The sequence below is a fragment of the Chionomys nivalis genome, chromosome 22 (assembly GCF_950005125.1).
Source record: "Chionomys nivalis chromosome 22, mChiNiv1.1, whole genome shotgun sequence".
NCBI lineage: Eukaryota > Metazoa > Chordata > Mammalia > Rodentia > Cricetidae > Chionomys > Chionomys nivalis.
In genome coordinates, this window is record NC_080107.1 from 234609 (window position 1) to 250531 (window position 15923).

Here is a 15923-nt window from a genome sequence, read left to right on the forward strand (position 1 = left end):
TGTCTAAAAAAACAGCATGCATTATGAAGGAAGAGGGCGATGGGGAATGTTTATGATGGAAGAGAGAGTGGATATTTCCTGTCCCTTATGTGAAAAGAGCATACATTGAGATGATCCAGGGAGCATAACTAGACAATGAGTTCTTCGATTTGATACATTAAATCCATGTGAAGTTTTTGTAGGGAAATGAGGGATATCCTGAGTGAAAATGTATTGTTGTTTCCAATGGGCATAGGCATGACCATTGTCAAGAACCCCAAAGCCTTAGGCACATGGGAAATGAAAGAACAGGTAAATGGCAAAGCCCTTTACTGGTCCATATGTGGGGATGTTGATAGCATGTGAAGAAAATGGTCAATATAGCTTTCTACTGCATGGATAGATACAGCCTGAAGACTCTCATCTACAGAGACTTCCAACTGAGATTAGCTAACTTGCCTCCTTGTTCAACCATGTGCAATAACCCTCTCTTCAATCATGTGTATTAAGAAATGGAAATTCTAGAGTGTTGCAGCTTCTCCAGGGAGCTCAGACCACTCAATTCCAACTTGTCTGTGTTCATCCTGGTCTCAGTTACATTTTTACTGCCATGAATATATACTATGACCAAGATAACTTAGAGAAAAAAATGCATTTCATTTGGGGACTCACAGTTGCAGAGGGTAAAAATCCATAACTGTTATGGTAGAGCAGCACAGCAGCAGGCAGGCGGGCACGGTGCTGCAAGGGAAGTCAAGAGCTCACATTAGATCAACAAGCACAGGCAGAGAAAGAACTAAATAAGAATGGGGTGGGCTTTTGAAACCTCAAAGCCCACGCCTCATGACATGCCTCTGTCATAGAATATTATTTTAACTAGGTAAAGATGTTTTCCATTTGTTTATGCTATGGGATATTACTTGAACTGTAAAGGTGTGTTACATGTGTTATGCTTCATTTATTTAATGAAGTAAGGATCTGTTACACTTGTTCATGCTGCATTTGTTTAATGATGAAAAGATTGTGTTGCATTTGCTTCACCTGCTTAAGGCACCTGACTGGTCTAACAAAGAGTTGAACAGTCAATACTTTGGCAAGAGAAAGGATAGATGGGGCTCCCAGGCAGAGAGAATACATGGGGAAAATGTAGGCACATGAGAAGGAGAAAAAGGAGGAGAGAAGAGGACAAGGGAGAAACCTGGAGCCTGAAGTCAGGCAGTCACCAACCAGACATAGAGACAGCAAGAAAGTAAGAGAAGATTAAAAGAAAAATAAATAAACCTCGAAGCAAAGGGTAGACGAAGAGAAGCCAGCTAAAGTATAAAAACTAACCAGAAAAGACCTAAGCTAAGACCAAGCATCCAAAACTCATAAGTCTCTGTGTCATGATTTGGGAGCTGGTTGGTGGCTCAAAAGCAAAAGCCTTATATGCAACTCTTCTAAACAGTCCACACTTTATAACCCACCCCCAAAGGGTCTACCAACTGGGGACCAAGTATTCAAATGCATGAGCCAATGCAGGCCATTCTCATTGTCGCCACCCCAACATGTCTGTCTCTTTTTCTTTACCCTAGTCAGGCTGCTAGACTCAAGTCACACAATGATGCAGCAGTTCTCTCAGAACCTTTGAAAATTCTTTCCATGACACTTTGCCAAAACAGTCCAGGCATATCCACCTTTTATTATAAGCCATAATTTTTATCCAAACTTCAAGGAACTATTCAAGCAGTACCATTAGCGCTGGCTCCAGTGGTCCTTGCCAGGACATTAAATTCAAAGTAACCAAAACTTGCCTCCATATCAATATATCTCTCTTGTCCAGCTTTACAATCTACCCATTAGCCCAGAACCCCGAATATCATTGTCACACATATTATCCCAGTACCATTGAGCTTATTCGCCCTTTTAATGTGAAAGTTCTGTTTCTATAGCATGGGTTACTCTCTTCCAGTGGGGAAAAGCTAGTCTTTGTCTTTGGCAATTGAACTAAAAGTCAGGCATGTGGTGGATCTGGAGTTAACCTGAGCATCTTCTTGCAAAGCAATCATGTCAAGAGCAGCTGAAGAATGTCCTCTAAGAGAGAGGAACCTGTTACCCTACAGTTGATAGGACGTGCATGCCAATACATGCTTATAAGGCTTCAAGATTTCCAATTGGACTGAATCAAATGTATCAGGAACTTTAGGAGGATTGTGAATTCAAATTTAATCTACCTAGTATTTGTGTTCTATTTTTGAAATCAGATCCTGGCTGTGTCATTCAGAAAACTTTACTAACTCCAGAGAACCAATTCTGCTTTTTCTGCTTCCAATGACTTGCTTAGGCTAATACCTCATTAATGAGATTTGTCACTGTCTTTCTTCACAGCCTTGATGGTTATTACAGAAAGCTGATTTCTCTATAACTTTGATAAGATCTTTTTCACTGTAGCTCCAAAACTCATTTTAGCACAAGTCAAAGTCTTGTTAATTCTGGATGATCACAAGTCTGATAGTCTCACTAGTCCATTCATCAGTAACAATCAGACTTTTTTTTCATACGGCAAGCAAAACAATCCAATATTTGAATCACATTTTAAGAATATGCTTTCCTGAATGACTGTCAGCATTTGTAGTTTTCATTGTGTCCTTTGAAAGCAGGTACAAATCCAAGTAGCTTATTTGGCATAGTGAAGTCAGAAAGCACAATGGTGGGTAGGTGGAGAAGTTAGGTGGAGAAGGCAGAGGGCCCAGTTAAAAATGGAATATTAAGGTTTCCAAGCTCCCCCCTCACTGAGCAACATTGAGACTCTGTGGTATGTGGAACTGAATTTTCTCTCTGCAGCACCTTTGTGTCATGGCTGCATTACTCTTTATATGCAGAGAGACAAAGAAGGAAATATGGTCTAGGAAAGCCCTAAAGCATGGAGTGCAAGTTTTCCACAACTGGAAGTGGCACCCAGTCAACAGAAGCATAATTTCAAGGAGCTTATGGTAGGAAACTAAGATTCTCTACCTGTGTTATCTTTTTAGATAATATCTCAAGACTTCATCCAAATCTGCCACCACCACCGTCTTTAGTTGCTCATCAAGCGTTCTGCCCATGGTGTTGCTTCTAATCAAGGGGTCCCTCTACTGCTTGTCATTTACCTTCTTGGCTCCTATGTCTATAGTCAAAATTCACTGCCTCTTCTTGGCACATAGCTAAGTGTTCTCAATTACTCAGCTGCACATCATATCCCTAAAGTTTCCTTCTCTAAGTTTAGGGTTCAGTTCAGGCAGTGGTAGGCAACCTCTAGTGTGACCAGTGTCTTGCCATGTGCAAAAGAGTGGGGTATTCTGAGTGGAAAACAGTTAAAGGAGTAGCATTTGAGATGAATGTTAATGATAGTAGTTTAAGGTAGAAAGAGTGGGGAAATACTTTAGTGAGATAAATGATACTAAGTTAGCAGTCTTCTAGATAAAGCTAGACACAGTTTGTTTCTATATTCCTAGATTTTAGAATGATAGAAATGTTGGATAGATGGGTTGGTGGGAACTAGGTTTTACAGGACCTTGAAGCTTGTAAAATGGAATCTTGCCTGTGTGATACGTAAATAATTTTTTCATTAGATTTAGGATTTACCCATATCAATATTTTAGAAATGCCTGATAATGATTTGGACAAATTGAACAAATATGTATATTGAGATACTATTGTTATGATTCTTGGAACTATAATATTTTCACTATATTTAAAATTTATGATGTTAATGTATGCTTGTTTCTCCAATACCGTTAGGTAGGAAACACTGTCTTACTGAAGATAAATGTAGGAATGGGTCATATTTGGTGATCTCCATAGTTCTCCCTACAAGCAATGATTTATACTGGGGAGAAATTAGAACTTGACTATTCACTTATAATCATTATTTCCTACTAATTATTCCATTTTTGTTTAATGACTTAATGTTTTCTTAACCTCAGGTTTCTCCCTTGAAAATATGGATATAGTCATGCTATATAATGAGTTGTAGATACACAAATGCATGAATTCTTAGTGCACTGTAAAATTTTATATGGTGAGACTCAACCTGTATGTGTGAAGTGAATGTATGTAATGTACCATCTTTACACGGTGAATTTAGAAAGTGAGTGGACCCACAGGACACATAAGTTAGTCACTTTAGGGGAGCATTTATTAGGATCCTTTGCCTGCCTTGTTGTAATGCCTCTAATTAATTGCTAACATTTAGTTTTTCATATGTAAAATTTTCATGCAGTTCACTGCATATACAGAACTTCATAGAAATTGATAGGTGATTCTGTTTATTCAACAAACCTCTGCTCTGTGCTGTTTAAGACTGATTCAGGCTCATGAGACAGCAAAGGTCTGTCACCAAAGAATGCATATACATACGCCAACCTGTTTGACAGCTATTATAGAACTCTGAAACTTTACATTGTACCATATTTTAGAAGCCTAAATTAAAATCAAACAAGGATTTAGGGTTCTTAATTATACTATTTTTCAAAAAGTATGCAGCCTAAAATGAGGGAGATATAATTATGTTTTATCAGTAAATGAATTCCGGGGGGAAAGATACCAAAGGGTCCAAGGGAGCAGAATGACGAATGAGATGACATTAAGAGTTTTGGCAGAAAACCCAGGTCATACTAAATACAGAAAGGGAGATTCATTCAGGTGCATAAAGATGTGGCATCTCCATTCACAGGAACTCCCTGGATTTGTTCTGTTAACTTCCAAGAAAACAAAAATTAAATTCTCAGGCTGCAAGGAGCTTATTAAACTAACTATGGTGATGTGCATGGAAAAGGGTGATGTTCCTTAGGTCTGTGAGTACAACAAAGGAAATGGACAGAGCAGGAAACACACCAACAATGGAGGTCTATAAGAGACTTTACAATAGAAATATTCTGATATTGTAGGGACTGGATGTGCAAGGTTTTATATAAGCAATGAGTTTTTACAGATAAGTTTAAATATTTGAATTTTTTAAAAAGTTTCATTTCATTACTTTCCCATAATTCTTTGGCCATTTCCAACAGGACAACTTCCATATCAGGATTAACGAGTGGGATGTGAAAATGTTTGGTATAATGATCCCACGGGATCTTGCTTTGCAATTAAATGAAAATAAACCCTTGAATAAAGCTTGCTCTTGAACAAATAAAAAGAAGCCCAAATGTGAAATACAAAGTAGTTTAAGCTGCTCTTAGAGATTTCTGCAGTGAACTCTAATCTCACATCATCCACAGTGACATCTAAATGCTGATGTTGAGAGTCTGTCTCCTTTATCCATCCTCACACCTTCTCCTATGGTGCCTCCACTTGCATCCTTGTTTATTCTCTTGCCAGAAAGATAGATCAACCCATCAAAAACAATGCAGCAAGCAGCAGTTCAAAGCAATAACACAAAAAAGAAAAGCACAGAAAACAGAGATTGAAATCCAAAGATAAATGCTTATACTATAGTGCAGAGCAAGGGGTGATCCAGGCAGACTCCTTCAGGTGCAGAGCAATTATTAAAGTCTTCAAAAAGTCTTTGGGGTCTTTAGCACAAAGATATCACCAGAGGCTTCAATATGTGGCACATCATGATGCTAAAATTGCATCTTATACTAGGAGATTAGGACTTATTAAAACACAGGGGGCTGAGGCTGGATAACTTACTCAGTATAAGCTGAGGTTGTCCACTGGTCCCTACAGGCATACATACACACACAAACACACACACACACAAGAACACAAACACATACACAGGCAAAATAAAAATACAAACAAAAAAAACCAGACACCAGGTCAACTATGCCATGTTATGAAACCGACAAGCACAGAAAGTTCTTTTCTATTACAAGAGAAGAAAATGGGACAAGCATACAGGTAATCTATAGCTGTAGACAACGTTAATTCCGCAAGTGCTTCAAAATAATTTATTTTTCGTAACTCAATGTGGGTGATCAAAACCTTACTATCCTTTTAGTGTCCAAACATCCCACCATCCAGACTTCAAGATAAGCAAAAACGGCTCAAGGTTTAAGAACGGTCTCCAGCCCTTAGATCAAATACTCCATGAGTCCTTTAATGTCATTACAAAGCAAAGGCTTCTAAGTTTATAAGTTCCCATCTGAAACACCCCAATACAGTGAAGTATGTGCCAGCTGATTTATCCTTTCTGGAAGAATGAAAGCTGGTGTTGGACCTGGTGAGATTTTAACCTGTCATCCTTGAGAATCTTCCAGAACTTCAAACCCGAAGTTTGATGTGTAACCTACTGGTTGAAAGGAACCTAAATATTATCACTAGAGAGTCTGACATGGTGGGTGGGTACATCAGATATCAGAGAGGGCAATTTAGTCAGCAAGACATTGCACCCTCTGCTCTAATCATAAAAAGATGGTCTTTCCAAGAGCTATCACAAGGACTGTCATAGGCATGGAGTAAAAGGACGTCACATGGCTGGAATTTTACCCTCTGTGCCTCGGCACTCTTTGCTAACTCCCTTTCTTTTCTAAAAAGGTAACACATTAGGGGAGTAAATATTTAAGGTATATGCTGTGTTGTAATTAAATTAATGTGATGCTGTCACATACAGGACTGAGTTCAGTATGGTGATCTCTGTTTTGATTTTGTTAATACCCCCCGGAATCTAATCCATAGAGGCAGGGATGTAGGCGGATGCTTTACATTGCCAGAAACAGTGTATCCTACTAGGAATCTGCTACATAGAGCAAGTTGCTCCTGTGAAGTAGACTTTCCCAAATGACATTCCCACCCTCTTTATGTGCTATCTGCCCCACCAAGAGACCAAGTTCCAGCCACAGGTAAAGACTGACTTCTCTTGCTGGCTGCTCTTTCTACAGAAAACCCAATTTTGACCACATTCTTACGCTCTAGGCTTTATATTACTTGTTTTTGAGGAAAGAACCAAGAAGGGAAAGATAAACAGGTTGAATGTATAATTGACAGAATCTGGTGTGAGTTGTTGTTTTGATCCATAAGAAAAAAATCTCAGTATAATTATTTTTCATAAGAAGTTGCATCATTTCTATGTGATTAATATATATACACTTCTAGCTTCTATTATCAATTTCTGACCAAATGGTTCTATTTGTGTTAGAATTAGTACAATTTGGAGTTTAAAAATTAGTCAAAGTAAGCACACAACTTTAAAAACATATTTTCCTCGAAATTCTCTTGCCTTTTATTTTCCTTCCTTCTTTATCTGTCATTAGCATCAGACTGTATTTTCAAAAAGTCCACTTTTAAAATAATGCTCTTACACCCAACTGTGGAACCACTGTAGCCAAGAGTTTACCTGCTTTACCCATATCCCGAATACTCTATCTGCTTTTCCACAGATGGTTTTGACTTACTTCTCTCTGCACAGAGGGACCAGTGTCAGCCTGGAAGTTCTAACTGTGGTTCAGCCAGAGCCACAGTTTTCCTCCAGATTCCTCTGAAGCCTTGGGTGGGGAGGGAACAGGGCGCCCCCGTCTGGGTTGGGAAGACTCTGCTCAGTGGAAGTCTGAAGAGAATTCTGTAACAAGAGATGATGAGAGGTGATCTCCAGAGTCTAGAATATCATGGGATGATTTCTCAGGCTTCGTGAATGGGAATAAAGACTGATAAAGCCAAAGACCACATGTCCCCAATAGTACTCACTACGTATATGGACTAGAGAAAAGGTGTAGCATCTAACTCAAAAGATTCTTTAAAGCATGCAGGTTGTTAGCTGGGAAGGGGAAAGGGGTGTTAACTCAAAGGTCATAGATGATAGAGCCCTAAGCAAGGCTCAGTACTACTTTACCATTCTCATTTGAGATATATATGTAAAAGGAATATTGTCTCCAGGGAGGTAATATTCCCAGAAAATTTTGTGGATTTTGCTAGCATTCTCTTCTCTGACCTGGTAAGAGATTTTAACCAGACTCTGGAGTTAGTGGTCCTCTCCCTACCCATATCCCTTTAGTTTTCTTGTGCCTTTCAGCCCTGCCTCATCTTCAGGCTTTGGTAGGTTGATGGAGTACACTGCATGATACTTGGGCATGAAGGCACCAGAAAGTATGGGTAAAGACAATAACAAAGAGAACCCGGCTCTGCACCCAGGAATCTTGCACTGAATACTTCAAGGGCCCCATCGCTGTGGCATTTTAAGCAGCCCCTGCCATGTTTCCTTTCAATGACAAACTGAAGTCTCAAGTAAATGACTCATTTTACAACTTTCAGAATACAAATATTGTTCAAACATATAGTGTGCAAATAATAAAGACAATTAAGTGTCCTGAAGCATATTTTCCTAATTACAAGTGGGGTTCAAGGGGCACTATGTGAATAGCATTTTTCCCCCAATTCAGGTATTTGTCAAAGATGCATTAGTTGGAAAAATTATGTTCATGAGAGCCATCTCTGACCCCTTGATGATTCTATTCAATAATATTTTAGAAAAAAGGTTAGCCATGGACTTGTAATTTGGTTGGAAAGTTGAACGTGGTCCTCTTGTGTCAACGTTTTTGGAGATGTGGGGACTTTGGGATCAAGCATCCCATATCCCATGACTCCCAGTTTAAAGCCTTTCACAGCCAGATGTCTCCAGCACACTGACCCACTCTTACTTGTTCACCTGGAAGCATTTGGGGACCACAGCCTAAGGCAACCACAGCAGGTAAAGACAGGTATGGAACCAAAATGTCTAACAGTGAAATGAGACAATCTGAAATGAATTTTACATCTGTGGCGACAAAGCCAGTTTGTTTTATGGGAACTACATGTGGGGCATTATTCGCGGCACTTCCTGAATGTCAGCTTGTTTAGTCTCTAAAGTTTTCAAGTAGTTAGTCATATTCTCTTTTTGTTTGTGAGGAGATTGAGGCACTGTGGTTTGAGGCTTTTCCAAGGTCACACAGGCCATAAGGAGCAGACAGGGCTTATCTGTCATTGTCTTTGTCTCTTTCCACTCCAGAACTCCATATTTTAAAATGCATGCATGCAAACATTCATGCAAATGCATGAACAAAGGCCAAAGGAGGCCAAAAGAGGGCATCAGATTCCATGGACTAGAGTTCAAGGCCTAAAGTTGCCCAACATGGGTACTGGGAACCTAGCATGGATCTTCAGCAAGGACAATCAACACTTTTAGCCACTGAGCGATTTCTTCAGCCCCTGCGTGTCATTTCTAAGATATCAGGGGTTGGACTAATCTCTGGGCACATCATTCTAAACATACACTAAATATACACATTTATCAGACCTTCAAACTAAGCAGTGGGCTTCTACCTAATGCATCCCTGTTTCCTTGGTTTGAGATTGGAACCAGCTATGTGATCAGGCTAGTCTCAGACTTGAGAACCACCTGCCTCTGCCTCCCAAGTGCTGGGATTAAAGGTGTGTGGAACCAAGCCTAGCTTTTGAGCCCTGTTTATGATACTCTTCCACTTTTATCATCTTTTATCTTTAGAAATGTATTGTGTTAAAATAAATATTAATACCAAAATAGTTCTATAAACCCAGAATAATTTGGACCAAAGATATACAAAATTAAGTCTTAAAAAATTCCAAGAAAAGCAATTTATAATTTTCAAAGTTTGCGCAATCATCTACTCAGAATAACAGTCAGAAGTACTTTATGATAGCAGGCTAGTAGCATCCCAATTTGAAGCCCCTTTAACACCTAGTGGTATTTATCCTGACAAAAGTACTTGGTATACCACTGGGAGGTTCTTCTGTCATAAAACATTATAGCAACTAAAACTGTTCCAAGAAATAATTACTTCAATAATGACAGAAATATTAAAAATACCATAAAATTGTTCTTTATTTTGGCAAGAGTTTCAAACTCATCAATTATGTTTTAAACTTGCTCTAAATTGTAAAACTCTCTTGGAAAAGGTTTATCGGTACTATTACATAATTTCTGCAATGGAAAGTTACCTTTCCCCATCCACTAAGCTTTAATAAATTAGGCAAATAAACATCTCAATGGCAGATTAAGACTTTTTTGTAGCTAAGCCTAATTAAAATGGCAACAATCCACTGGTTTCTTTACCAGGGAACAAGGACATCTGTAAGGGATAAAAAGATACCAGAATTTTGATGTGTTTGCTTCCAGTGTTTAAATCTGGCAATAGAAAACAGGATTGCTACTGGCTAAGCCACAGCAACATTTGAACTAGCTGCTTAGAAAGAGTACAGGAAATCAAGACGGTTAAATGCATTTTGACTGCAAGTTGTTGGTTATGCTTTTTGGGCATTTTTCTATAACACAGACATTTTGTAAATTGATTGGAGCCTAGCATTTTATCATCCCTTCTTGAAACCGTTTTGCATAGAACTTGTACAGGCAAGAAGCTGGTTCAACTTTAATAAACCCAGTATTTGTATTAGGTGGGGACCGTGGAATACTTGTTTTTCTTTTTTGTACCACATGAATTCACCTGTAAGCCCCATTTGGACCATGTTTTTGGAAAATGGTATCCCTTGTCATGGTACTTTTGTTTTCTCCATCTGGGCAAGTAGAGCAAAAGACTGCTGACTACATGACTTAAAAAATGGTCTGGAGCTGGGCACTCTCTTACCAATATATGAAACAGCTGGTGCCTGGTGAAGGCCAGTCCCTGACTTTGGGGATGGCATCTTATTAATGCATCCTCCAGAGTATCCCAGTAATGTTTGTTGTCTTGAGTGTCAAAGGAAGCCAAAAGCCAGCAAGGCATTCACTGAGGCCATTTATTCTTTGGTTTACTAACTTGGGCAGAGTTTGCCTCAACCAAGTTATAGCACAGTTCAGTTCCAACCTAGTAAATGTGGAGAACACTTAGACCATGGTGATTATCACTAAGTCAAAAATATTTCAAGGCTGACTATTAACAACCAAATAGTGACACACAGTGACATTCATGCTCTGTACATTGTTGGCAGTCCATATTTCAAGAAGGGGCTCCAGCAAGGAAACCAACCTTGCTGGACACAGAGAAAGCACACTTGGCTTGGTTATCCTCATTTGTCTGAATTCATTGATCCTACTTCTCCAACAATTGCTGAAAACGTTTTCTGACTCCAAAACATGCTACCTTCCAGTTCATTTTATAACTGCCTTAAGACTTAGAATAGAGGAACCAATCAAGGAAGGCTTACTGTGTCAAATTAAAGAGCTGAAGTTTCCTTAGCCCTGATTTCACCCTGAGCCAACCTTCCAGAATTACAGCAGCTGAAATTTTAAATTTGACCTTGATTTTTCTTTTTCTATTTTGCTTTGTGTCTTTATGGGATTCATCAGCAGGCAAGCCAATAGTGAGTTCCAAGTATACAAACAAGTAGCATGCATAAAGCAGGTGTTTTAATATTGTTGACTTGGTCTGTGCACATACTATGATTGGGAACTGATTTTCATGACTCTTATTTCGTTTTTATAGTTTACTTTGTAAAGAATGAGGGTTTGGGGAGTCAGATGACTCGGTCAACTTGGTGCATAGATTTTCTTTCAGTTTAATAGTTTTAAAGTGCTAAAGGTTTTACAACCATCAAAGAAATCCATTGGCACTACAGGGACAAGTGGCTTTCTCCTTGGGAATAAACATTGTGGATGAACACTGTACTTAGCAGAAATATTTCAAAGCAACACTTTTTGTTTTCTTTCTCAAGTTACAGCTTTCTCTTGTCCTGTGACACAGAGTGAACAGAAGTCACATAAGTGCAATTATGAAAAGGACTTTCACACAAACTTTGTGACTTGTGTCCTAAGCAAAGAAAATTTGGCTTTCGTGTGTAGATAATAAATATGTTCTCAGCATAGACACCTCTCTGTTCTTACAGCAACCTCTATTCTGGCTACCTATCATTGAAATACATATATTTGATGTGGGAGTCCTCTCTGTGTGCTGTGATTGACATTAATGAATAAAGAAAATGCCTTGGCCTGTTGATAGGGTAGAACTTAGGTAGGTAGGAAAGACAGAACTGAATGCTGGTAGAAAGAAGGGTAGAGTCAGAGAGACATAATGGACCCACTGCAGGCAGAGATAGATGTGCTGAAACTTTGCTGATAGGCCATGACCTCGTGGTGATGCACAGATTAATAGAAATGGGGTAAATTATGATGTAACAGTTAGCCAATAAGAAGTTAGAGCTAATGGACCAAGCAATGTTTTCATTAATACAGTTTCTGTGTTTATTTGAGGTGTAGGCTAGCGAGGTAGCTGGGAAAAACAAGCAGCCCCCTCCCTCCAACATATATTGCATATTAACATATCTTGAAAAAGTTGAGTAAAATAGCTAAATATTTGCTGTTTGATATTTAGAAATACATGAAATTTTGATGTATATTTAATGGTTAAAATAGTCTGAATTGTGTTTAGATACAGTAATGATTTTGGATTCATTTGTTTAAAAAACTCAGCAAAGGAAACATGTATTAACATTTACTACTTGCAGAAAAGTATTTTTGATATCTGCCTAAGTTGTAGTAGCAACACATCATTAAATTCATTCAAATATTTAAAATTAACATTTAGAATTTAGAAATTTCAAAATTAGTCATAATTTTTAAATTTAATTTAAGCTAATTTTTCTTGCTTTCCATTCATGTACAACTTCACCACTTTGCATATGAGGCTGAAATACATTAGTTTGTGATGTTGTTATTCATATGACCAAGTATGACTATTTGTTGGTTTAGGAGTCAAACACTTCTCCAGATGCATCAGTGAATGGTTTGTTGTAAAAAAAAAAAAAAAAAAAAAAAAAACTGGGGTGACCCCAATGCTCTGGACTTACTTTCAAACATTATTTCTAAGGCATGGCAAAAGGCAAGTTGTTTTTAACTACATATGGCATCCAAAGTTAGTGTGGATATGTGAGATCCTGTCTGAAAAAAAAAAGGAGGTAGAAGCTGCAGGAGTCTCAGAAACTAACCAGTGACAACACAGAAAAGACATGCAAAACTGAAAATGAGGTGCATGAGGCTGCTGTGGTCCCATTTGTAAGGGACTGGTTGTCTGTCCTCTGTTGTCAGAGGAGCTGTCTCAGTGAGCTCTGCTTTTTGCTTTTGCCTAAATGTCTTGGTTCTCCTGAGGTGTGCAGCGTGTGTTGTATTGGTTAATTGTCACGTGCTGTTTAAGCTTGTGGAAAGCAGACTCTGGGAGTGAGGAAGCCGTTCCTTATCTCAGACAACCTTGTTCATGTCAAGTATCCTCCAGACACCCCTGGCCTATATCAGGCTGGCCCCCTAAGCCAGTGACAGAGGCAGAGAAAAAAGGCAAATCAGCCCAAGAAACAAAGCACCATGCTCTTGAAAACGGAAAGAGAAGCCATGCCCCAAAAAGATTACTACTGGTTATCCTATGGCATCAAGATTCTGGAAGTGGGAATGGAAGCCCAAAGTTCATCCAGGAGACATGGCTCTGACCTGCCCATAACTTTATACAGGTCAGAAATCAGCACAGTTTACTTCTCCAGCAGGATTAATCATTCTGTTCTTTCTCTCCTGCCTCTATCTAGCTGCCCTGTCTTCTGTTCCTTATTTTTGCTTGCTGCATGCTAAATAACTCACTCATTCAAAAGCAAATCACACCTCCCTTCATCATTCTTTAGACTATACTCAACAGATATAAACCTAAAATTCTGCTCGCAAGAGCTTTCGGAAAATCCTCAGACCTAAGTCCTCAGAGGATGATAGCAATAAACAATCAGACACAAGTATTACAGTAGAAGCTGGCTTGTAAAAACCTAACTGCTTTGTATTATCTAATAATAATAAAAATGAGTTTCACCTTTAAACTGAATTTTCAAGCTAATTGATTGTTCAGTAAACATTTATTTTGTACACCTAGTAAATGGGAGGCAGAGATACAGATACCTAGGGATTTGGTGATAAACACACAAAAGAATGTGTTGGCCTTTTACAGCGTAGAAGCCTTGCAGGACCTAGAGTGACAGCAAGTTTACTGAGACAGGTACCACGAATTAGCTGTGCAAGTTCAGGTGACAGAGAACACCTGGGATACCAAGAGACAGTTTGTATAGAAGGGAAAGCATGAGCTTGTCAGAGGAAAGTGCACACACAAGAATCCCATAAAGAAGAGAGCAGAGGAGGGCAGATGAAAAGGAGGGGTAAGGCCCAGGAGTTTGAAATACCTTTAAGGGCAATGATAAGGTAGTCAACAGAAGTGTTTTAAACACGTCAAATTTGTTTATTTTTTAATAAAAGGCCATTCCATTTGTATTTCTGTAATAGAAGATTATAGTTAAATGCTTCCTTATTTTCTTATACTACTATTTTCACTTGCAATATGATCTAGGTTACATTTAAAGATATGCTTTTAATTTGTTTAATTTGCCTATGTATGTGTCAATGTGGGTGTGTGCCATTTGTTTTCGGGTATGTGGATGGGCTAAAAGAGAATATTGTTTTCCCTGGAACAGAAGCATGTAACCTACTGACCTGGGTTCTAGGAACCAAATTCTGGAAGAGTAGTGAGGGCTCTTAACCACTGAGCGGCCTCTGTAGCCCCTATGCTAACTTGAAATGACGAGTACTGGCCGTGTTGGAGATACTCAGAACATCTGGAGCAATCTGTGAGGAAATAATACTGGACCCCAAGATGACAGGAAGTAAGAAGGGGCTGGTGGAGTCTCTGCCTGTCTAGTGTTATGTTGGCAATTTGTTTGCTGGATTGCTAGACAGCTTGAAAAACTTTGTGTTTCATCATGGTCAAGACTCCAAGCAGGAAAATTAAGCTGTGCACTTAAAGAAATGGTATCCTCGCCTCCCACTTTCAGCAATGGCCTTGACCTTCACTCTGCTCTGATGCCATTTAGCCTTCCTTGAATGTCCTCATACCATACAGTTGTGTAGCCATCAAGACTGCTGTTTCTGCCTCTGCCTCCCATTTCATTTTCAGAAATGGGTGATCATCCTGTCCAACAAAGGACAGTCCATTCAAAGTCCTGCCTCTCCACCATGCCTCCCACACACACACACACATAGCTGGGACTTATAATCCAGGTTGTTATGATTAGGGTCCCAGGGAGGTAAGCTATACTCCCCTGATGGCACTTTTCACTGAGCAGCCTTTAGGTTCCCGGAGAAAGCCTACTGGAGTTGGGGTCTGGAATAAAGCAATGAACTCGGGAGGGGAGAAGATCTGTGTGTTCCACAGGAGATGGGGGCAGGGCTGTTCAGAGGGTGTTCTGCTGCAGACTGAGGAGAGGAACTAGAGGATGGGATTTGGTGGGGAGGTAGATTGGTGAAAATCTGCAGCTATCCTACTTGCTTCTCTGTTCATAGTAGCCTGTGGGCTCCAAGGGAGTGCCTGCTAGGAGGGGTAGATTAGTGTGAACCCCTGGCAATGGGGCCTGGGAGGTTTCCTGCCTTCCAGGGTTTTAAAGACCATTTTTCTGTGTTACAGACTGTTCCATGATGACTACAATGTAAAAGTCTTTTTATTTAAAAAATATTTATTTACTTACTATGTATACAGTGTTCTACCTGCATGTACACCTGCAGGCCAGAAAAGGGCACAAGATCTCATTATGAATGTTGTGAGTGACCATGTGGTTGCTAGGAATTGAACTCAGAACCTCAGGAAGAACAGCTAATGCTCTTAAGCACTAAGTCATCTCTCAAGCCCAGAAAACACTCTTCATCATAGAGGGGTCTCCTGGATTTTCTCATCCAATGCTTAAATTGCCATTGCTACCCCAAATTTTCATTTCTTATTAATTCCCCATCAAATCTCCTGAAGATTAGATTTTTAGACATCCCTCAACTTCCATGTACTAAAGGGTCGGTCCCCACCCCACAGTGGCACTTATAAAGAAAGACTAGAGACTTCCAAGAAATCTGGCCTCATGGGTGGTTCTTAGATGGGATGGGAAAAGTACCCAGTGGGATTATGATACCTTGCTTTCTTCTTCATTCCTTGACTGATAAGGTTTAGTCCTCATCAAAGGCAACAGGAAGAGACTAT